Source organism: Anopheles coluzzii, chromosome 2 (assembly GCF_943734685.1).
Source record: "Anopheles coluzzii chromosome 2, AcolN3, whole genome shotgun sequence".
Classification (NCBI taxonomy): domain Eukaryota; kingdom Metazoa; phylum Arthropoda; class Insecta; order Diptera; family Culicidae; genus Anopheles; species Anopheles coluzzii.
Genome location: NC_064670.1, coordinates 117,234,589 through 117,259,142, shown reverse-complemented (window position 1 = coordinate 117,259,142; position 24,554 = coordinate 117,234,589). Strand labels below are relative to the sequence as shown.

The 24,554-nt window shown below is 46.0% G+C and overlaps 1 protein-coding gene across 1 annotated transcript in view; it reads right to left on the bottom strand.

Annotated features, from left to right (window-relative positions):
* LOC120952051 (AF4/FMR2 family member lilli) overlaps positions 1-24,554 on the bottom strand; it is a 120,730-nt gene that overhangs the window by 28,539 nt on the left and 67,637 nt on the right. The gene's annotated exons all lie outside the window — the stretch shown is intronic.

Sequence of the window (24,554 nt, the reverse complement as noted above, 5' to 3'; positions counted from 1 at the left end):
CCAAGGTGGGGGTTTGTGTGTGCCGACGGTTGAATAACGAATCATAATTGCTGGGTCGCACCGGTTTGTGCTGAAATCGTAACACCGATGCCGATGACGTTGACGAACGGTCTTGGCTACGCTAGCACGCTGCAACCGTAGCAAACCCAGCACGGCGCGCTAATGAGTCCTCAGAGGACGAATTAAATTTTGACGCATTGCATGAAGAAGCCGAAACCACGCCATCGCCAACACCAGCAAATTGCTACCGAAGGGAATTATGAATTTCCCGATACAGTTCCACAGCGACGATGACTGTGCACACTAAAATAAGTCATAACTTTGCAAAACTAAAGCGCTTCAAAAAATGGGTTTCGCCTTTTCCAAGGATGGAGAAGGCGACGAACGCAACACTCCCTTATAGCGCTCATCATTATCATAATCATCATACCAACGTCAAACGTCATTATGAGCTTGGCTAGATACATTTTGCCGTCGCCAGGTACGGGCACGTGATGGTCGTCATGGTGGTGGTAAGGTGCTAATCTGCATACGATTTCAATAAAAGTTTATGTCGGTACTTATCCTCATCCAACACACACACACAGAGACACACACGTAAATCCCTCACAAATGGTTATGTTCATCATTTAGTTTATTAAATAAAATACGCCCCTAAAACGTGTCCCACCGGACCGGGTGCATGGGAATGTGTATGTGTAAGGACCGCCCTTCCCCCCTTGTGGTACCACCACCTCCTTGGGGGGTGGGAAAATGGCACGTTAAAAACGGGATACCGTTTTGCACCGTCGTTCGTGCCGTACATAATAAACCCTCTAAAACGACCACATCAAAGCGGAAAATTAACCGTCAAACCGCCGTCCAGAGGACTGAGGTTTAGTTGCAAACTAATTTTCATCATCAACATCAAAACATCCCCATTATCATCATCCGCAACATCATCGTCATTGGAAAACGCAGTGCTGAGCACACGCACATGTGCAGATGGAGAAAAAGCGTCCGAAAAACAGTTTGCCCCTGAGTGTGATGGCAGCAGCTTTCCAGCTAAAAGCTTAGTTTGTTTGTTTGACCTTGGCGGGGAGAAAGAAAGAGAGAGAGAGGATTTGTATCAATCTGACTGGATGACGATCTACGGAAAGGGTAAGAATTGTTAGAATCTGGCACCGCACTTCTCCTCTGCTTGTCATAAGCCACTCTTGTTTGGATTTAATCCACCGAATAGAAACAATTTCATGCAACGAGCGCATTAGTTTTGGGAATAACCGTCTAACCGTTAAGGCTCAAAATGAGCTTGGTTTTGGATTAAATGATCAACTTCTCCTTGTTTGTCGTGCAATTGGTGTCCCTAGGAATAAGTTGCAGTCGATTATGTTCGAGCGATTAAATGCCTTCGCAATCGTAGCGGGGAAGAATATTTCCTTTCAAAGCACATAAAATGAGCTTGAGGGAGCGTTTTAAATATCGAAGCGGGACGTGTTAATGGCAGATTAAAACACAGACTACAACCAATTCGCCACCGGCTTTTCAAGGACATTAGTATTTGCTGAACAAAAGCTTAAGCAACAAATCCATTTTTTCCCCTCTTTCATTTTGCACTCCAATAAAGAACATCACTTTAGCTAATGAGCAAAAAAAAAGCCCATCATTCGTCTCATGGTTTTGAGATTAAAATGTACTTCCTTCGTGACGTGGCCACAAACTGAAACCGAGCTCGGCACGGAAATGACAAATTGTTACGCGTCGTGCTACACAGAGCCGTACCCTCATATTAAGCGGAAGGCCATCACCGTTTTGCTTCGAAACGCTTTACCCGCCAACCGTAAAGCACAATGCGAGGAAGGTAGATACCACCATAAATCAATCGAGTGTATCTTGCGACCCACCTTGACCTAGAGCTTACGTCTCGTACCATCCAGCTAACGAAAACGATATGAAAATGGATTCTGTGGCGGAGTCTAAACCACAGAAAAAGATCTCAAAGAAGTGCCCAATTGCTTCAAAAGCTACTAAAAGAAGAAGAAAAAAATGACAAAATAAACCACAAATCCCTTTCAACAGAAAATACCGTTTTGGATGATTTTAGGTCTTGAAGAGGTAAGCTATCGGCGACATGGCGTTAGTACACCGTCACACGTTGACCTTAGGCCGCCGGTGTCTACCAACACAGAGCACGGCGGACACTTTTCGCACCTCATTGCCCCACCGTGTTACCATGAGTCACATGCGCAATCAACCAAGAGTTTGCACACAAAAAATAAAGGATTCCTTTTTTTTGCTATGACTACTTATGTTTAGCTCTCGTTTTCCGCTTCTCGCGTATCGATCTGTTTCGCTAATGCAACCCGCATCCATTTTTCGTTACCGAAGCGGCTCGACACACGATGACCCCGGGGCCACATCGAGAGCTGATTGAGTGGCACCCGTCCGACTCGGCCGAAGAGCCTTGACGCTGATTAGCTTTGGCCCTGTGTATTCGTCCGACCGTCTAATAATTACACTGTGCACACTGGAAGGCACCCGAAGGGGGCTGGCTTCTCATCCTGACCTTCCGAATGATCCATCGATTTAACGCACTGCTTGGTTGTTGAGTTCGCTTTATTATTATTTTTTTTTTTTGCTATCGCAAAACATTATTCGCACCATCAATCGGAGTCACGAATTCGATCACGGCAACCACCAGCTTCAGTTTGCGGAATTGATTTAGATTAAGAATTAAATAAGCAATACCGAGAACGGGGAGGGTTCGAGAGACATAGCATAAATCCAAACACACATACACAAACTTAGGAAAACAGAACACAGTTCCATTCGGTAAAGGGGTAGGGACGGTTCCATTTGAATACCCAAATCGAGTTTGAAGTTAACGAGCTGCCGGGCCTTTTCAGAGCAAGCATATACATTGGGTCGGTGGCGTACGTTTTTGATGCTGTCTCATTTAAATAAACATTCCTTACCAACAGTAAACAGCCTGCAATCCTGAAACCCTATTCTAGGAAACACTTTCGATCTAACAGTACACTAACTGGCAAGGCACAACCTTCCCCGACCGAGCACAACTCCTACACTTCCCTTTTTTGTAGGCTTTTTTATTTGTATATACGGTGAGCCACTACCCAAACAAGGCCGTGCTCCCACGCGTAGCGTTGTGCGTTAGTTGACACAGTAAAAATAAACCGATAAAACTGATCAAACTATTTTGTGGTTTTTGCGCCCGAGAGCAGCCTGAGGGCTGAAGAGTTTTGTTTATTGATAACATCAAAGCGTTTTTTGCAGTGAGGCAAGCCGATAGTAGGGAAATGTGGTACAGTACAGAAACAAGGTTTGATGACACTCTGTCCCACAACGGTTGGGAGCAAGTTTGTCGATTGGATTGAATCCAACTCGGCACTCACAAAAAAACGGATCAAATAAACACTTCCGGGATGCAGCAACTCGCTAGCTAAAGGTAGAAGCCGGATTATAGTCCCCAAAAATTAATTAATTTTGTGGCAAACCGAGAGGGAAGCCGATTTGTGGCACGGAATTTGTGTTCGGACACGGAAGTTACCTTCCTACATGTGTGTTCTCTGCAAATCGATCACGGTGAGGAGATGAAGTTCAAATGAATTACTCAATTTCCCATCCTCGCACACACAACGAAAAGGCTTTAATTCCGTAAAGCTGCACCCTTCAGCACCGATTATCTCCGATTGAAGCTGGTCGGTGCATCGAAATCGATCAGCACTAAACAAAGAGGAAGGGGGATCGGTCATTTTCAATCGCCAACTCACACAACTGGCTCGAGATGCAAAACAAAACAGCATTCGCATCACAGCGCTAATTGAAATCGCAAACAGCAAACCGAAGCACACACATCGATGACAATAAGGGAGGGCAAAAGCCCTCATACCAATGGAGTTGTTTTTAAAACGGCAACTCTGTACGATTCAGATTGAAAAATAAAAACAACAACACAAAGCTCACCTTATTGTCACGTGGTCGTGTGCACGGAAGCAGAGACCCCCCCCCTTTGGAAGTTGAACGCGCTCAATGATCTTATGCAATCAAAGCCAAGCTGCTGCCTGCTTGGGGACATTTGCATGTGTGTCGCACCGACCCAATGTAACTCATTCAAAGTAACAGAAAACAAAGCAAAGCAACCAACGAGAAACACATCGAGTAGATCTTACGTGAGCTGTTGTGATGTTATGCGCAAAACGCTAGCAAGTGCGCGCGCATTTAACCAGAAGCGCACGTGTGAACTCCATCGTTTAAGCATTAGCGCGAACTCCGCCGAACACACTCGGCCGCACAACAAAAAACCTTGAATCGCGTTCACACCGTACCCTGGTGCCGAGTAGCTGTTTGTGTCCCTTTTTTGTAAAGCTTTATAGAAGTACACACACACAGGCACCATCTCTGGACGGTGGCCCCACGCAATCGATTGCGACCTTCACCTCGAGAATGCCAGAGATTGAACAGTGCGCGCACACACACACACACACAGCGCATGCACGTGCCCGCAGTTCAATTTTGATTGCTGATGGAAGGGAAGCTTTTTATGGTCAGCATAAATGTGTGTCATTGTTCCTGCATTGGACCTGCGTCCCTGACGACACGAACGGACCACACCAAACTTGGAAGTGGCCAGCATTGTCGCTCATTGCTGCTACGTGGACATACTAATGAGCCTGGCTGTACACTTTACTGTGACAACATACCAGCAGGCACTAGAGACGCGCGCACTCGCCATCGTCTAAACTTGCAAAGATGTAGATCGTGCACCGAAATTATCTCCACCAAATAGTCCACAATCTCAGCATCTCCACTTTAGCAGATATTTGTTTTGCTCTCGGTCTGGTAGAAGTGCTGGGATCATAAAATGTACTCTCCCCGCCCTTCCCTTCTTTACAACTCTCGCAAACCCAAACACAAAAGCACCGGAATCCGGTTCGAAGGACCAAACTTCGTTTTCGTGAGGATTTGCTTGATTAGAACGCCGGGCGCGCCTAACTGCCATTTGTCTCGCAGCATCCAGATTGTGCCGATACGGGCCCCAAGCCGCCCCTCACATTCCATTCCATCGGACGCAACCTAATTGACTCATTTCGTATCGTCTCACGGCGAAAGCCTTAAAGCCTCGTTCAGATTGTTTCCTGCCCGTCTGTCTCCACGACCGGAAATGAGATGTAAAAGATGGACGCACCCACCGCGTGCCAGAGCCTGCTGCGAGGAAGATGGCAGATTGTTACGTCCGAACGAGGCCAAATCCTGCCCAAACACACACACAAAGCGCGTACCTTTGGAATGTCCTTGTAGCACTGCCAGCTCGTTCAAGGTGGTTTTCAAAAAAGGATCTAGTCACCGGCAGACTCTGACTACCTTTTTCCAGGCGACCTGAAAACGACGACTTATTGATTTTGGTTCACGTAGGGAGAAGGATGGCGCGCTGCGATTCCGATAACGGTATTATTTACGTGACTGATTTTTCCAATACTTCGGCCTGTCCGTCCGTCTCGGTGTGTCGGATTCGGTGAATTCACTTCAGTTGTCAGTTTTGGACAACCGGTCCTGTACGGGAAGGGCCGCCGCCTCCTTCAGGGAAAGGATGTATATTGATGAGATTCTAACGAGACACGCTTCATTTCCGTCATTGCGGGAGGGTGAATGGGGGGCGTTTTCCAAACCATCCCTTCCGGAGTTGGAGATAGAGGATGGAGACCCACCCTCTGTTCGGCCCGGCTCTGGGTGTCGAAAATTGGACTATTCAATTTCTTGTTACTTGCCGTGCCGTGGGATCTCGTCACGAGATTGTGGCCCCATGGTTGCCAGCGATTGGTGTCGTGTACCTCAGAGAAATGGAGACGTAAAGAAGCAGGGATTCCAATACACGACACAAATCATAGTACATTGAATGAATAATTTAAAAGATGAAAGAGAAGTATCTTTTGCAAGCATGAACAGCATGGAAGCACGTGGAGCCGTAATTGACCCCAGTCCCTACAACGACGTACGTCGACAGTGCGATGTGTTTCAGTGTGCTTGGGGTCCCATCAGCTTCCGATCACACATTATGCAGGTTGACACAAAGTTGGATGAAATATACAAACATTCGATCCTAAATACAGACAACGGGTAGGATAGGGAGCATTGATTTGCTCATGAAAAACATCAAACGACTCCTCCACATACACTCAAGTCACTCCACTCTCCCCCAAAAACGCATCGGAAGTAAGGACGCAATCGAAATCTAGCAAACGGGCTCTAACAGCTGCTTTCTTACTTCCCGAGAATGATTTCTTTACATAATTCATCCCAGCAAACCATGATTTTACTTTAATCACCTTTCGGATGACAGGCTTCGGAGTAAGCAGGCTGGGCGCCACATCTTGCCAGTAGTAGTCGAATGTCATCCAAACAAATCCAATATCAACATTAGCCTAGGACTCGCTGCTTTTATCGATCTTTTTGATACTTCCGTGCGCTCGGTAATGAACTACCGTGTCATGGTGCAGCATCCGTGAGACACCGAGGACCTGGGAAGAAGCACACCCCCAGGAACCTTCCTGATGTTTACATTTCGTCGCCCGAGCTCCGGCATAAATCAAAGGGCTCTGTGCATACGAGTAACTACTAGCAGCTGCCAGGCCACTGATTGGATTTCTTCACTGCTACGGTGAATGGTAGAACTTCCTTATTTTTTCAACACCCCACTTCCAGGCTCCGCAGCTACATAAATAAACGTGCTGGGCAACGAACGTGCGACAAAATAAATATTAACAGTTCATCTTTGCCATCCGAGCATTTCGTCCGCATTTCCACCCGGAAGCGAACCGGGATGGAACCGATTTCCGGCACCGATCGGTTACTGGCAGCTGCTGGCTTTTCGGTCGTTTCATCGCATTTCTCAACAAGCGCCAGCCGAACGAGATTATGTTCGGTAGAATAAACGAACGGAAGATGCGCCAAGCCCATCGAATCCAAGCTATTCCCAATCTGATTTGATGTATTCGGTAACACCTCAACTGAGCGATGCTTACAAACGCCCTTCACTTTCCATTCGTTGCGTCGATGCGAGAAGAATCAAGATTTCGTCTTGATCCAATTGCAGGCAATGATGTGATCTTGTTCGAATATTCAATTCAGGACGCAACGTCCATCGGCACATGGTTCTTTCAGGTGCGTAATGTTGTTTCTAACGGCGGAGGCTTTACTATGGATTGACCCATCTTGCAAAAAAGGGGAATAATTCAAGGCAGGTTCAACCTACAAAAAGGATATCCCTGCAGGGCAACCGTATCCGATATCCGATATAACCGATATCCGTAACAACAGCGCTCTCTGTCAGTTACCTCATCGGGTCGAGAAATTAAATTGCTAATTTTAGGTCCGAAAATGCCCTCCAGGGAGCAACAGAGAGAGAGAGAGTGAGATAATACCCAGCAAACCGGTACCAGCGATGATAAAGAAGCAGCCACTCCCGCCACAACCCACTTTCTTCCGGCCGTGGTCATGGTCGTTCGATGTGCAGGATATGGCACTGAAATGTTAAGAAAAACACACACAAACGTTCCGGCATTGCAGAGACAAAACGAAAGACCTTTAAATCTACCACCATCGTCGTGAAGCCCCATCGCATCGAAATCGAAAGCAAAACTGCAAAGAAACGTCCCGAACGACACCGAAGAATCTAACAGACGCAAACAAGAGGCAGTGGTGGTGTAGAAGAGGCGTACGGGCAGAAGGCAGCAAAGGCAAAGGTAATCAAATTGTACGACAAGCTTTCGCTTGTTTTCCCATTTCGGCAAATCAACATTTGGGGGCGGCAGGCCCACCTTTTCTGCCAGTGGTTGGCCCCTTCTTTGCGTCGGGAGAAAGTGAACGTTACCTCCCCGGGACAAGAATATGAAATAAGTCTACCATAAGCGTATGCAAATTTATTCATCCGTCTTCGCTTTCTTCGGTTCAAGAAGTCGGCACCACGGTTTCTTCAACGCGGTGGGCCTTTGAGGGGAACGTGTTTCCTTGCTTCCTTCCCTACTGTTCTTCTTCCTTCTGTTCCATATTGAACCGAAAATCGAACCGCAAACTCGCGGAACGGTTCCCCGCCCAAAAACCGGTCCCAAAAATGGCAAGGTCCAAGGTGTAGGCGGACGCAAAATATTCCGCGAGTTGTGCGAAAGCAGTGACAACATCGGTGCCTAATGATGCGCTGGCTGGTGTGGTGCGCGGCGTGGAGTTCAAGCCGATTACATTACTCAATTCGGTTGGATGAGTATTGGTCGCTAATGAGAACCTTTTTAAATTTGGATCGCATTTTCAACGTTCATATTTATTAGGTTCTTCATGGAGTTAGTAGCTTTAGAGTTATGGGTGCTTTTAAGTACAACTTTCTTCCGTGTTTTGTTTTTTTGTGTAACCTTCTGTAGCATATCTGCTATACAGAACATATTGTAATACACACTATCAGCTATAAACACATTGTAACACACTTTGGAAAGCCAAACCACACCATTGTAACACATTCATTATAACACATTCAGTAAATCAGATCATACCATAGCACCGCAACCGGAAGAGTTCAGGCCGTCCATTCAAACAAATAACAGATGTGACACACTTATCAAAAACAACCGAAACGCACAACATAAGCAGGAACAGCATGTAACCCAAAGCAGGAACAGTATATGCATTAAACCCAAAACAGGAACTTAGTGACAAGAACCATCGTTCTTGTCAACAAAAGACAAACGTAACTAGCTGAGTGAAAACAATAACTTTCCAACATACAACCCGGAACCAAATGTGAGAAACCCTTAACTTCTTTTGAGTATAAATAAAACCAACTCCGATCATGGCAAGTCAGATTCGTTCGGACTGTCAGGATAGGACTATGCCCATCCTACATCTATCGACTTCTCATTTAAAGAGTTTAGTTATGTCCCCCTACCCAAGGTAAGGCCTCTAAACTCCAACGTTTCCAGTAAGGGAAACCTCCTAAAGGTTTCTATGATCGCCTGGACGATCAAGTGTCGAAAAGTCCGCTCGAACGAAGTTTTAATCCACCTCGGCTCATGTCAGTAAAAACTGACCTACCGCGACGGTACTCGAAGTACAGTTGTACGATCATCGCATTACACTTCATTTGACACAAATGACCCTAAACAAGTGATAACAAGCACCATTTTAAACAGGGCAGCAAATGAAGCACCATCACTCATGTTCAAGGTTACCGCCGCACCGTCTAATTTACATGCAAATGAGACGGAACAGGTACACCCAACTGTAAACATCCACCGCTTGCAGCAAACAATGCGTACATTGTCATTCCCGTTTATCTACGGCCGCGCAAAAAAAAAATACGGGTTTTCACGTAAAACACTTTGACACTAAAGCTGCTGACTGGAAGGGTGCGTCATCTACCTCAGCCGGAACAAAACCGGATCCGGATCCTTCCATCGACTTCTTCCGCTCTGCCAACTCCAAGAGCAAAGGGACTCAAACACAGACAGACAGACAAAAATAAGGTGTAAAAGCCCAGAAGTCATACTAAAGCATAAACCCTGCTAGTGCACATAAATCGCGAAATCTCCATACCATACACGAATGGCTTGTTAGCATAACAAAGGTTTTGTCTCGTGCTCTCTGCCCTCCCTTTTTTGAGGTAATGCCAAAGAACAAGTAAAAGGGTAGACCACCACCGAACCGAACAGACTCCTGTGTGCTTCCGAATTCCAAAGGGTGCCATTATTTCAGGTGCGGATCTTAACCATACTATCTCACTCTCTCTCTGTTCCGTAACGAGCTGTGTAAGCTGTGTTACACTGTCAGAGGAAAAAGGAGGAGTTTTTCGGAGCAAGAAAAAATCCACACACAGACACAAATTGGGCTCAAGCCGTTCGTTTGCGGCAAAGGAAAATAAATTACCCCACTGGTGCATGATAATTCTCCGTGCTCCCTTCGTTTGCACACAAAGATCGAATCATAAGAAAGTGGAGCGAGCGATTGCAAGGGCGGGGCAAATTTTCTTGAATACGATTAGAAAACTTGACAAGAGTCTTGAGTTTGCCCCTTGCTCCCTCGTGGGTTATTGAGTTATGTTTTGATTTTGTGAATAAATTACACATTTACATGTTCTTTCGTCGTAGCAAAAAGAACCCCGACTGGAAGCCAAAAGGAAAAACCATACAACCGAGCCCAATATGGAAATCGAATTCAATTAAAAGCGCTCCTGCATAATTCAGTTTCAAACATTGCTGCTGCCCTCATCTTAGGGGCCGCGCTGCCACCGTCAACAACCCACAAAAGAGTATTGGCTGACCTTACTCGCTTGGAGATGTCAAAAAAGCCGCAGGCAACAACACTGTATGTACCGTACTCATCATAACCGTCCTTGTCAGCATGTCGCCCTATTGCCACCACCTCTTACTGGCTGAAGCTAATTGACTCATCTTTCCCTTCGGAAGTGTGTTTTCATGCGCCAACAATCGCACCGGAGGGGAAGGAAGGAAGGAAGGAAGTCGAAAAATAAACACCGAAAAACGGCTCAAAAACCAGAAACATTAACAATCGCGCTAAAAGGAAGGCTGGCTGGGTGTGGCGAATCATTAGCGCGGGCGCGCGAGCGGACAATTTTAGGCATTGCCGGTGTCGGTGCTGTTGTGAAGTCGTTTATGAATTGCCAGAGCGGGTTGCGCAAGCATTCGAAGGACAACGATGCCGAGAGTGCAGTGGAGTGGAATTGTGTGACATTAGGATAAGGTAGGGTGTGCTGCTGGGGAGGCAGAAAGAAGGATGAGCAAATCGATAGACCACTCGGAGGTGAGAGCTTACGACCTTCGGGATGGGAAAGGGTTCGGAACCGCTAACGGTGCAGGAAAAACATACACAAGCATTCAACCGCGGCGAGACCCTTTTTTGAAAATGTCGTTGTGTTTTTGTGTTTTTGTGTTTTTTGTGTGGCTTTTCTCGATCCGCGTTGGACTAAAAGGTAGGAGAAGGTCGATGCTGTTAAGGTCCCTACGTACTCCGCCGTACAATCGGTTTGACATTGGTGAATGGTAAAAGGTGAACAAGGGCGAGCAACCAGAAGCTTTAAACCCCTTCGTAGGGAAGTGTGTTACACTGTTGACTCAAGGACATTGAAACGAGCCTTTAAACAGCAACAGTGTTTTAAAGTGCGTTTAAAGGTCTCTAGTACTGTTCAGAATACTTTTCCTCATACGAGTTGCTAACAAGCATATATAAGCGTATATTCAGTCAATGATCTGTTGTGTCTGCGTATTTTCTTCAGAAGTCCTAAGGCTCTCTCAAATACAGCTTGTTTGTAAGTATTCCTTTGCAAAACAAAGCCCTAAAACAATGTTTTCCTAATTTTAGATTCACCTACAAACACCTCCACCGCCAGTCGTGTAGTCTCTTCTATTTAACGCTCACCGACGCTACCTGTATCTGTGCAAACAATCCTTCTAGCGGATCGGAAAATGAAGCCATCCTCTGGGAGGTGGCTGCGCGGGTGTGCACGAAGAGCCAATTCACAATCCGTATCACTTGCCGAACCGTCCCCGAAAGGCCAAAAACTAACTTCCACAAAGCCGGCTTCTCCTGTGCCAGCTACCCGGTTAACCTAATTAAACAAAACTTAATCCATAAAAGGTAGAAGGCTACCGACTGGCTTTGGGAAATGTTTTTATAGCTTTTCCCGGGAAACTTTTCATAGAAACCTCCTCCCCTACGGATAGTGAAACAAGAAAGGTACACTACAAAAAAGGTGGCAGTAGTTTGGTGGTGGTGGATGATTTGGCAAGAAAAACCTTCTCTTCGCTTCCGATCAGCAGTCGGCGAAGTTGCTGTGTTCGCTTAAGGGGCGCAGCCGGTGCTGGAAGGGAAGAAAAATTGGCCAGGAAATAGTTTACCCGATTACGCATTCATATTTTGCTTGCTGGCAGGGCAGGAACAAACACACGCACACACTGTCAACACCATGCGAACAAGGAATACCGAAGACAATTGAGCAGAATGGCACACGGCGACGACCCACCCGGCCGGGTCAAAGTTGTGCCATATTTTGTCTTGAAAAACTTTCCCAAAACCCAAAACCCGGTGTGCAAACGCACGAACAGGCACCGCCACCGTCACTACACACAATAGATTTCATTATTAAACATTTCTTCTTCCCGTGCTGCTTCGCGTTATGGGTCGCTGCATTTGGCGCACTCCACACTGTGTATTGTTGTGGCTTACCATACCGGCCAACCACCAGCCCCAGAACGAACGAACCACAACCAGTCGATCAGTTTCCGGACGCTGCACCACCAACAAAGTGAGGTGTGCCCGCCAGATGGACACAAGAGTGTGATGCCACTACCACCATCGACAAACCGACGACACCCGCGCGGTATGGTTGAGCACACAATTCAAACAGCAAAAACAAAGGCATATTTCACCTTCTTCCGAGAGGGAACTTTATGCGTCACTTTACAGCGGTTGCAACCCATGGCGGCGTGCTGAAATGTCACGCGAGTAGTAGCGTGTACCGGCCGTGCGCGGTTGAGTGCTGCCGCCGTTCCTGGTTCGTTGCGCTTCGACGAGTCCATGTCGAGGGTGAGCTAGTGAGGAGGCAGATACACTACTGCTGCATCATCGCCCACCTTTTTTCCGCTGAACGGTAATGGAGTCAAACCCGGATGGTCACCTCGGGGCAAGCGCCTAATCCAACCGGGGAACAACGAAGTCATCCTGAAAACGATCCACATGCCCGCGTTGCTTACCTGTAACAAGAGAGAGAGGGAGAAAGAAATAGGAGGATTTTAGCGAATGGAATCTAATCAGCTTAACTGAAGCAGGGCTTTGGGGCAGAGCCATTGCCGCCGTTGGCAGCAGGATTCGTCCACCGTCAAGGACACAGGATTTAGGCGTTTAATTAAAATCCCACTCGGTTATCGGCCAGCCGGAGAGCATCAACGAGCATCTAGATCCGGTAGAAGAAGCTAGGGAATGTACTGTTGTACTCTTCATTTCACTACCCAGCAGCCTCGTTTGCTTTTGGACTTTCGCAGGATGAACCAGGATCCCTGGAACGAATGTACTTGAACCCATCCAACAAGTCGTCGTTCACTCTCCAGTGTCTGTTGCGGTAGTTCCGCGCAACACATCGATTGCATGGTGCGATTATTGCTCCGAAAGGAGGAAAATAGGAATGCTACAGGACTCTTCAGACAGAGGGGATGAAAGTAGCCTACAATCCAACGGCCCATTAACATCCAACTAGTGCGGTGTGACTGACCTTAAAAGTACTGCATTGGAACAAACTACCGACAACACCGTAGAACGAACTGCATGGATGTGTTTCTTTGTGCTTTCTGCAAGCTCTCCGCAATTCCTGAATAACTCTCGCTCTCACACACACGCAGTTTGCAAGGTCTTGGGTTCAGGATGGTTTGGAGCAAACTTTATCTTCCACATCCAGCAGCAACCGACCAATAAAACTAACCCCAAAGGCAGCCTCTGCCCGGTGGCCATCTGGTGCCAAGTTGGTTGGAATTATATACTGATTACTTTATTATCGTTACGCTCTTCATCTTCGTCTACCGAGTGTCTGTGTGCGTCTGTGTGTGTGTTTTGGATCAGTTTGCCGCAAGGTCGCTTCACTCGGGCCACACATCCTTTTGTAAGAAGTAAAAATATCCTGAGGACCTCTCTACTTCATCGGTTGCGAAGTTTCACCATCCAGAAGTGGCTATTCCTTCTCCACACGAGTGCAAAAGTGGATCATCTTGAGAACGAGTAACACACACACACACACACTTTGAAGCAGTTGTGTGGCAATTGTCTGTGCTCTTCTCTTTCCACTGTACCGGACATGGTTGCATATTGAGTTTTTTTGCTCTTCTCTCGGATACCAAGGAACCATAAGCTTCTTTCAAACGCAAACATTCCTGTGATGTTCCGAGAGGAAAAGGATTACACACACACACCAGCCACGGCCCTGGCTGACCCCAGCGATAGGATGAGCATGTATTCATTTTCTGTTCAACATGTTCAACTTGCACCATAACCCGCCAGTGGGTGTCCTTCCTTCCTTTTCGTAGGTTCATTGTGATCATCGTCATCGGGGCTCACACACAGCTGTCTCAAGGGAAGTGGATGTTTGCTTTAAATCGGAAACAACATTCTTCCATCAACAGCCCTCAACAGCGTGTGAGTGTGTGAGGAGTTAGTGCTCGCTTGAACCACAGGATGAAAAGCGAAATGAAACGGATCGAAATCGAAGACGAACGGACATGCCAATAAAAACAAACCACCCATAACAACGCTAGACAAACGAGGGAAACACGAAACGGAAAGAGTGCCTAACAACAGGCAAGAAGCTCAAACATAGTAACAACCATCATTGGATTGGAAGCAACACACACTACACGGCTAGACTGCAGGTCAGACACACCAGCAGCCGGAAGAAACACATACATGGTTCCACTACTACGGTTTATGAACAGCTCCCCAACAACCGCACAGTAAAGAAAAGCTTTACCATTTTAGTGCGTAGTTTTGAGGGCCTTATTGTGCCATTTTTCCGTTCCAATAACACAGACACGCAGGATTAATAAAGAGCAGTTGTGTTAAGCACGGCATGTGTACAACAGCATGGTTAATTTGTACTTGGTAAATCAAATAGCTTGTTAAGTTTGCTTCCAAAAAACAGGCACCACAAACTCTTCACAAGCCGCACGTTTCCTTTCACCGCTTCCAAAAAAAAGCAGCTATTAATTTCAATAAAAACACTGATTGAAACTCATGCTCGACGCACGAGCAGAAACAGAACAGAACACGTCCCCTCGCTGCTGTCAGGCAGGAGCACCTATATTTGGGGTTCATTTTCTTTTCCGCTTTATTTTCCAAAATTGATCCCCATTTCCTCTGAAAAAACAACCAAAGGAAGTTAATAATAAGCAGACTCTCTCTTACATCGGTAAACATTCAAAGCGAACGGCTCGTCCCCGTGGTGCAGCAACAAGCGAACGATACGATGGTCCTCTCCTCATCCCTCCCCACCAAATGCCATTTATTCCCGTCCACGGTACTCATCGCATCATCGCACCAGCGTATGCCACATGTTCCATTAGCTTCTGGTGAGGGTTTCGAGTGACATTTAGATTAGCAGAGGGGTTGCTTTCTTTAGGCTTTCCCTCCCTTCGATCGATGTAGTCGCTATTTGCAGTTCATAACGACAGCGCAGTGTAAGAACCTAATCAATATTGGCTTTTCTAGCAGCACATCTGTTAGCCGTCACGGTGGCGGCCCCCTTTTACGGAAGAGCGCTGTTAGGAACGCATCTTTCCGGCCCTGGTTTGCTATCATCTACACCTCCCCACCCCTTTTCGTGCCCCGATGCGCTAGTGTTGACGAGTGCCAGAAACAGGGCATCGGCACTTTTTACACCCATCATGCTCGGAACATGCTCCTTTGTGTGTTTACTGTTTGTCGTTGAAATTAACTCCCAACACGAGCGAGCAGTACATTGACATTTTCCTTCCCAAATGTGCCGCTGGTGGACGGACGACACGACACGATGCACACACTCACAAACACTTCATTATAAAGCACCCTCCGATGGTGTGACATGTGATGGCCGAGGTGTGAACGCCCGCATCGGGCAAAAGCGTCCTAGCGCGCGGGCTGCTCTTGCTGAACGAAACGAAGCATCTCTGTGCACTGTTGTGACAAGACAAGGTGGCAGGGACTGAGTTAGGGAAAAATTGGCTTCTAAAATCCTCTCACACATATACACAATCACATGTGACAGTGGAAAGCCACCAGAAGCATCATCCTCGTAGCTCTGGGCTAGTGCTCGGTCTACCGGTAAGGTGAAAATGCTTCGCACAGTCAGAACCTTCCTCGCGAGGATTCGTTTTCTTCTGCAATCGTTGTAAGAAGCAGCACCACCACACTGATCCATCTTGATGCAGACACGGATATTGAAACGATCGAGGAGATTTGAGAGCAAGCAAACAGTGAGTAAAATAAAATAAAACAGAACTTAGTCTACAGAAAAAATGGGCAAAACGACGAGGCAACTCCTGCACTGACGACAGGCGGAACACACGTGGTTGTGTACGTACACGTGTTCGGTGTCGGTTCGGTGGGGCGTAGGATTTGTCGAACAAATCCTCGACACTAATTGCTGACGCTTTGAGTGATTACGCTTTGATAAGGTGGAGATTAAGTGTTTGAAGATTACAGCGCACTGCAATATGCGCAAAGCTTAATTTAGGGATTAAAGTTGTGCTGCAAATAGCGCGTAACATTCGCAATATTGATTTTTTTTACCGTTACAGCGCTTGATTGATGGCTCTTTTACAAGAAGGGATTAACTTTAGCAAATACATAGAATGATAAATCGATCCGAAAGATACACACAAAAGTGATTTAATTTCGCCCACAACTCCAAAGCAAACAAACAAACTCAAAAGCTTCACCCGAAAGTGGATTCAATTTTCACCAAACAACTGTCACTTAAGTACTAACTCTATTTGTCACGCTTTCCAGCTTAATGCACTTCCGTGCAGTGTGATGTCTTTTTTCTAAAGGTGTTTTTCTACCCAAAATACCGTTTACAAAACAACAAAAAAACGAGAACAAACCCATCCAAGCGTTAAAAGATTGTGCACCATATTTTCCTTCCTTGGTGCTGATGTTTGCCGTTCCCTGTTTATCCTACTTACGCGTCCTTCTGGGAGGGTTGTACCAACACCAAAAAAAAAAAAACAGGGAAGAGCAAAATGCCAAAGACACAACTTTTCCGCTTCGCTTGACTCAAATCGATTTACAACTTCTAACCCGGTTATTAAAAGTTGGCCCTTTTAAGCGCATCACACTGCGAACGTACTTCCTGTGTCCGAAATGAAGAGCAGCCAGCCAGCCAACCCGGAAAGCAGTGTTACAAACACAGCAGAAGGGCAGCACAGAGAGCCAGCCACTCACAGGTCAAAGGATATATAATTTGATGGAAAATGTTTTTCGGGCTGCAAACTCTGGCATTCATCCCCGGTTGTGCTGCTGCTGCTGTAAACTTCATATTTTTCCGCTGAATAAATCAAACGAACGCTCGCTCGGCCATTCGCTGCGTTGTCGCAGGACAACCGAACGGTCCGGAGATTCGTAGTAGCAGTTTCGATTAAAAAACTTTCCACAGTATGTTTCCACGGTGCAGTTTCGGTGGGTGAGATGGCCGGACAGCTCCAAAAACATGGACATGCTTTCTATCGTGAACTGTTACGCGATTTTATCCGGGATGAAAGTTCATCGTACGCTAAGAGATCATGCTGACGACTGCTGTGACCGCGTTCACTGCTCCTGCTGTTGCTGCAACTTCCGATCAGGGGGGGGGTTGGATGTGAGTTAAATCTAATCAAATTTTGGCATCACCATTCGTCACATTTATCTCTGTGTGCGCTAACGAGAATGCGAGAAGAGGCGAGCACCACGAGCCATCAGATTATGGTAAACTTTTTCTTGACGCGTAGCAGACAGGACGGGATTGGCAAAGGACAAACATTACTTTCCAAAATTAAACACAGCCCGCAAGCTTCAAAGGCAGAAAGATAAATCACGCAGAAAGACAAACATCAATCGCTGGAGCTGCGTGGCGCTGGAAAATCAAGGACACGAAAGCGACTCGCTGGCTGTCTTCGGGTTTGATTTTCACCAGAGAAAGCAAATTACTTGCCCAAAGTTTAATCTACCATCATAATTCATCAATTGGAAGAATTGATGGGCGGAAAATCCAATCAGCGAAATGTGAGCCACGACAGTCTCGACAGTGTTTGGGCAGAGATTTGGAAAGGCAAACGCTATCCCCGATGGCCCATCCCGTGTCCTCACCGCAAGCGACATCATCTTCAAGTGGTTGTGTGCTGTACTGTGTAAACGAACACTATTCAGCATCCAATGCATTATTCTTCCTCAAACTTGACAAAAGGATGCCTGTGGCTCTCTCTCTCGCTTGGAAGTAGACAGTGGAGCAGACCGAGAGACGCCTTCAAGATCTCCACCTCCACAAAATTCCCCCAGTAGAATGTAACAGGATAAGAATATAGTTTCATCCAGCCAGGCTCTGGAGCACGATGTGTTCTGTGCAATTTGCACTCACGTTTCTCACATCATCCCCCTGGCCGAGGTAAACCATCGCAATCAATTGCACTAAAAGCTACTCTTTTTGCCAGCGTCGTCCAGCGTCCGGTAGTGAGCATGTTGAACTGCAGGCAAGCACTGCCCGGTATATCGGTTGATTTATAGACAAACCTCCCAAACTCAGCACATCTTCAGTATCCGCGTCCCGGTCCGAAACGAAGCGCCTGCCGGAAAAGCTTACCCCAAGAAGATTCCAGTCGGAACACAAGCACTTATAACGTGTCTCGGAGGACGGCGCTACCTTCGTACTTATCCGTTTAGCCCGGTAGTACACTCCGAGCACTGCATAGCACTGCAGACCTTCTGCGCAAGGAGATGGCTCTAATGAGCGATGAAATCTTGAAGCCAGCCAACCCTCCTGCCAGCTCTAATGGGTCGGCACTTTCTTAGACCACGAAAGCAAATGGATTGTTTCCTGCAGCGGCGATGGTGCGATGATAAGTGGAATCTGTTTGCTCAACTCATTTCCCTTTTAACCATGCCAGCCAGCATGTCTCATTACGCATCTTTTGCAGTCACTTGTGGGCTCTCTTGGGCTCTTGGTTGGGATAGTGAAGAAGCAAGAGGATAGCGAACGGAAGATGCATCTGAAATGGATCAGTTTGCACTTTCAATCGAGCGAAAACGTGTAGTGTGTGGTTGCATAAGCGATGGTATGCATCGGTTGATTGCGTGTCGATCATTGGAAAACTCGATAGCCATAATGAACGAATCGTTTGGTTAATGCAATCTGATGAATTCGAATTTAGATTGCTATTATTATAAAGTTTTTTTAATCTATCATGAGCAACTTTAATCAATTTAGCGTTTAGTATCTTAATGGCCCTCTATTGATCGTTCGTTTTAAAGAAAATTGCCAAAAAGCGGACTCCATTACTGGCATCTTTTGTGCAATTTTTGAATGATTTACAGCTCTTTCCCTTTTTCGACTTATCATTGCGTTCTGCTGTGACTCTTACCAACACGTATATACATTTCATCGTCTTAACGTCATATATTCATCATTGATTACTAAGTTACCGCCCTCTACCGGAAATCCATGGAATTATTCCTTGTCATTAATTTCAAATGATATAATGTTTACGTTCTTCTTGATATTTTTCATACTTTTAGAGTAGTAAATAATCATTCACATTCCCAATTATATTATTTCTATATCTCTGGTTGATCCTCGGTCAACTAAAGCAAGTCAAAGCCCTCTTCTTGACGTTTAAAATACTATTAATTGATATCTACAGTATTATTTACCAAAATAACGCAAATAGTTTGATGTAACTTTCAAATTATTTGTGTCATCAAGTGTCATTTACACTCAAAAGTGTGTAAAATTTTGTTTGATGTGATCGTCTGTCAGTAATAATTACGCTCCCTCTACCGACAGCTCATTACAATATTCTTTGCCTTACTGTTCAACACATTTCAGCCTTATGCATGCATTTTACGCCAGTTACTGTCATTCACACAATATTTAAATTAGCACAATAAAAAACCTGCCGGTCCGTGCTTTACCCCAAGACAACACCCTCTCACCTTTGCCACACAATTGTCCACTTAGGCAACGAAATTATTTTATCGTTTCCGTGTCACTCTCGCCCCCATTTGCCACTCCCAAAGAGAATTGATATGCCTCTGGTATATCTCTATATTTTGCATCGTTGTTTTTTTAACGATCTCAACCACCGTACGACAACAACACCGCACGATAATCGAAATCCTCACTGCCGCCTCGCTGTGCAAAATTTGCACTTCCAATTTGGCAATTAAAAGGAAATAAACTGCAGCCATGATCTCTCTCGCTCGGCAACGGTCTCGGAACCCACCGCCCGGCCCAAACCCTTTAGCAAACGCCTGCAAATGCATCGCCCCATACCGGTTGACTCTCTCTCTCTCTCTCTCTCCCAACCCCCCACTTTCAATTGGAATATTTCGTTTATCTTTATTGTGTACAGAGAAGTGTACGGCCGCTAGCAGACGAAAAGCGACCAGTTTTTCTTATCGACACTAAACGAATGAAAAAGCATTCCCGATGGCCGAAATAAACAAGCCGTAGCCTCTGGTCGGCCTTTCCTCTGTTTTTATCCTTTGTCTCTTTCCTATACCGTTCTCTTTCTCGTACTTCCTCCAGAACCTTAGTTGAAGTTTCTTCCTTCACGGGCAGTGGCAAAAAAACACCCCCAAAACTCATCCCAAATACAATCGAATTGAGCCTTCTGGCCGTTGTAGCTCTCTTGGGGGTGGACATAGGAAAAAAAGGAAGACATAACTGAAGCTGAAGGTGAAAAACGGGTTAAAGAAAAGCGAAATCGAACGGAAAGCGCTCCAAAAACATTCGCCAAAAACTACACCCCCCCCCCCCCCCCTTTTCCGCAAAAGCCCACCAGAACCAGAAGAGATCTACCTAATGATATATAAATACAGCTTTCGGGAATCGTTTCACGACCGTTGCGCGCCCGTTGCAGCGACGGAGAGACGACCAGAGAGTGGCCACGGCGTCATTCGAATCATTAATTTAATCATCCCCCGGAAGCTATGCGGAACGGTGGCTTCATCGTTGCACAACGTTTCGTGAGCCGACCGTCCTTTTGTGTGCAGCAAAACCCTATGCAACCACTCTGCCACTGCCAGATTCCAACTGTCCTGGCCGGCAGATCCGGACCTGGTGGAACTGTTTTTTTTTTTTTTGTTTTTTGGCAATTGTGCATAGCTGTGTGTTTGTCGATACGGATAGGAGCGGAGATACTGTTCCACTTTTTGCTTAATCCTTTTCCATGAAGCCCCGGACCGAACCGGAACCTGCTGCTACTGAAACTCCGAGGGTCGTCTCGGAGGGATTTCGAATCAGGATTTATCGTTATTGCGCTTGCACAAAACCGTCCATCTGACCGAAAAGGCCGGCTCGAGAGAGGACCCACCGTTCGTGTGTCCTCGAAATTATCTGATCATTCCAATCAGCCATCGTCGACGGCGTCCTCGTCGTCGTCGTCGTGGTCATTGCTGTTCTTCTCAACGTTTGTGTTTGGTTTTCGAGCAAAGGCGAATGGCTCCCGTTTGGAGGCGCCTTTTTTTTGGGCTTTGCGTGTCGATGCCCAAACACGATTGAACCTTAAATTCCCCAGCCCGAAGGACCCGTGAAAATGTGAGACCTCTTTTTCCGCCCAGTTGAACGCAGCGAAAACCGAACAAACGGCGCTGCAAAGGATTTCGAGCTGGTAGGAGGAACACTCAGAAGAAAGAGAAGAAAAAAACTCGCGTGCTGAAAATTTTCCACCCCGTTTTTCAGTTCGCGGATAAAACATCTCGGGAAACAACCGAGGACGGGATTTTGAGCGCCGGTTGCGTGGATTTTGCTTTTCTTTTCGTGGCGTTTAAGCGAGGGAAAAACTCCTCCAAACCGTCAAAAGCAAACAAGGCCTCCTATGAGCTCTGCTCTGAGAGGTACATTTTCCAGCAAAGCTTTGCAAGGATGACAGTTGTGGCTGGTTTTTTGCTGGTTTTGCTTGGAAAACGACAAAACAGCGCCAAAGATTTATTGTTTTGTTTAGAAAAACGTTAGCTTCTCTTTTTTATTCGAATATCTTTTTTCCGATATTTTACTTTACCTTGCGTCATGCAAGGAAACTACAACTCATTTTTCGGGGCTAAGAAAAGACCCACAATAGATGCTTTTTTAAAGTAGAAACGGTTCGGTATAGAAGAATCACAAAGGATTCGACAAAAAAACATTACATTTATTGATCAGGTTCGAAAGGAGTGGAGGCTCTTGAACTAAAAAGCCCCAAACCGTGCCCCGAAAGTGCCAGGAAGTGGTGCTTATCTTCAATCCTCGCACACAGATTGGAAACCATTTTATGATGTTGAGTTTACCCCCTCACGACAGAAGAAGCGAAAGAAAAACACTACGATTCGACTTCGACAAAAAGACCATCCGCCGCCCACGGACCTGCTGCCCTGATGTGTTTGTTTTTGCCACGACAAAAGACGATACATAAACATATAAACTGTGTCCTCGAGCTGCTCGAAAAGGATCAAGACGTCGCTAGACGCTCGATGATGGAGCGAGATATACAACTTGGCAAGATGTATCGATTCGCTTGGGCGAGAGATCGTACAGTGAGATAAATAAATGCGAAAGAAAAACATCAATCAGTGGATTAATCTGGTGAGAGGGAAATGTCTGCACGGCTGATGGAAGGGAAAAATACTCCTTCCGGAGTGGTGGGTATAACCTTTACAAAGAGACAGCAGAGTAGGCCAACAGCTTAACAGAGATTGGAAGCTCTCTTGATAATAAACTTTTTTTTATTGTCAACGTAACTTATCAGTATTTCTTAACATTTGAGTTATTAAATTAAATACTAAATTAAAAATCTCTCAACATCTATAGGCCTGGCCAAGCAAAACTCCAATTTCCTTTTCGTTGGCCAGTGAAAGAAAAGCAAACGGGCAATTAATTGTTTGGTCAATAAATCACGCCACCATTCATTCAACGCAACGTCACGTTTGCGGCTCCGTCGGCAAAAGCTCTTAAACAACTGGTCAACAAGAGCCCAAAATCAAACCAATTCCACCACCGAAATGGCGCTGGGAACTGGGGCTTAAACCAAAAAAAGCCCCGCCTAACGACCATAAATCAAAGCGCGCAACAGGAAGAGCGTCCGTCATCATCATCGTCGTCGTCGTCGTTGTCGTTGTCACTTCAATAAAAATCTTGTCCAAAAACCATCCAAACAAACTAAGCGCTAACCACCAACGCCACGCAACGGTCAAACACACAGTCACGAACAGAAAACAAAACCACACCATCATCATCATCATCATCACCATCGGCTCAATTTGGGGCGAAACGAAGCGAAAATCACTGTTAGGTTTTTGTGTTGTTTTAGATTACTTTGCAAAGTTTCCGTCCGGGGCCGGTGTCCGTCATGGGCACTTTCTCGCCGATGGTCTCAAAACTATCACGCCGCGTTTCATTGACGGTTTAATATCGATCGAGCGTGTGTTTTTTTCGAAGAGAGGTATAACGATCGATGGTGATTGGCACTATAAATTAGTGATAACGAAATGGCAGTTTGCTCAATAAAGGAAACGGGAGTAGTGTGTGAGGGAGAGAGAGAAAGAGTGAAAATAGAGTAAGTAAACAGAGGAAAGAAGAAGCAACTAACCCTAGGCGGGCCATTTTTGGGGGTTCCAGTGTGCTTTTTAGGAGGGTTTGAAAACGAAGCTGTGCAGATGATTGACAGGAAATTGAAGTGGTCAACAGATCGATTCTCGTCCACACTATCGAGTTGTTAGGGAGAGGGATGGTGTAATTGAAATATGTCACACACACACACAACCCATTTAGACTCTTGCGTCGTCTATTGCATAAAACTGAGAGTGCATTTGTGGCAAGAAAAGCGTTTCATGATGATCGACCTGTCAGCACTCATTTCCCTCGCTGGAAGATGATTTTTTTTGTTACAAATCATGCCTTTAGGCGTAATGGTTAAATCATTAAATTTCACACACACACACACACACACAAAAGGCCGGATCGTGCAAGGCACCTTGGCTTGCACAACAATCTCGTATAATTTTACCGAAAAACCCAATCAACCACGACCAACCCAGCTACTCGAAATTCACTTACACCTTTTACCCGATCTCGTACCCTCTCTCTCTCTCTCTCTCTCTCTCTTTCTCGCCCTATCTCTTCTCGAGAGTGATCGATGCTAAGTGGATTCGATTCATCGCGAATCAACGCGAAAATTCGCGCCTACCATTACACTCGTAACACTCGTAGCCGCTGCTGAGTGCCGCTGCTGAGTGGTGGCAAATTTCATTCTACCTTCAATTTTACATCCAATAACCGCGCCGCACACATCCTCGAAAATCAGTGCCACAAGGCCTGGGGGCTTGGCACCCTCTGCCGGCATTGAATGACGGATTCAATTTATCGTACAAATTCGTACTTTTATGCTGACGGGAAAGCAATAAATTGTGTACCCTCTTCTCTAAACCGCTCACAGCGCCGCACATTTTTGTTATAAATAGTTATTGAAGGGGCAGCAAAAACCGATTCAAAGCAGCAGCATCAAACACCAATATTCGCGTTTCATCATATTGATCGTTGCCCCCCTTTTTTTCGTTGAATCATGTTTGTACCCACACACCCGTTGTGCACTTGTGCGCTGTCGTGTTTTTGTCCCGCTCGCCTGTAACCACTGTTAGGGAAAAAGCAAGCCCTGTTCGGTCGGTTTATTGCAGTAACAATAAACAACATCACACCAGCGGATCTCGCATGTATGGATGATGTTGCCTTTCCCGGACCCTTTTCCACCCACTTCCTGCCCGTCAGTGGTTGGTGTAATAGAATCGAATGCCTAAATTCGTTCGCAGGGAAAGCG